The sequence below is a fragment of the Egretta garzetta genome, unplaced genomic scaffold, assembly GCF_000687185.1.
Source record: "Egretta garzetta isolate BGI_Z169 unplaced genomic scaffold, ASM68718v1 scaffold46, whole genome shotgun sequence".
NCBI classification, from domain to species: Eukaryota; Metazoa; Chordata; class Aves; order Pelecaniformes; family Ardeidae; genus Egretta; species Egretta garzetta.
In genome coordinates, this window is record NW_009260268.1 from 4,960,704 (window position 1) to 4,961,147 (window position 444).

Below are 444 nucleotides of genomic sequence, written 5' to 3' on the forward strand. Positions count from 1 at the left end.
CAGGAATGAATGAACTTTGCCATTACTAAATAAAAAGCAGTAATAAAAATAAACTCTGTGGTTACTGATTTGGCAGGAAAAAAAGAGTATGTCTGAACCATTGATTTCTTCTGTCCTTGCTAGCATAAAATGGGAGTGGATGAGGTTGCAGGGCAAGTATGGACCTGGGAGCTGCTTCTGACTTTGGTGGTTTGGACACAGTGATGGGGATTTCCCTCCCTTGTCCCAATTCGGTTGAAGTGGGCGAACAACTTACAAACTTAATAAGGGGCTTGGGGATGGGAAGCTGAGGCAGGGAGAAGCCTGTACAGTTCTATAAACCTTGTTTCCTTGGGGAATTTTCCAAAACAGTGGCAGTACTAACGGAGGAAACAAAACCAGAGGCCTTGGCAAGCTGAAGAGTAACAATTTTACAGGTATGGTAACAGAGCTGTCTTTCACTTA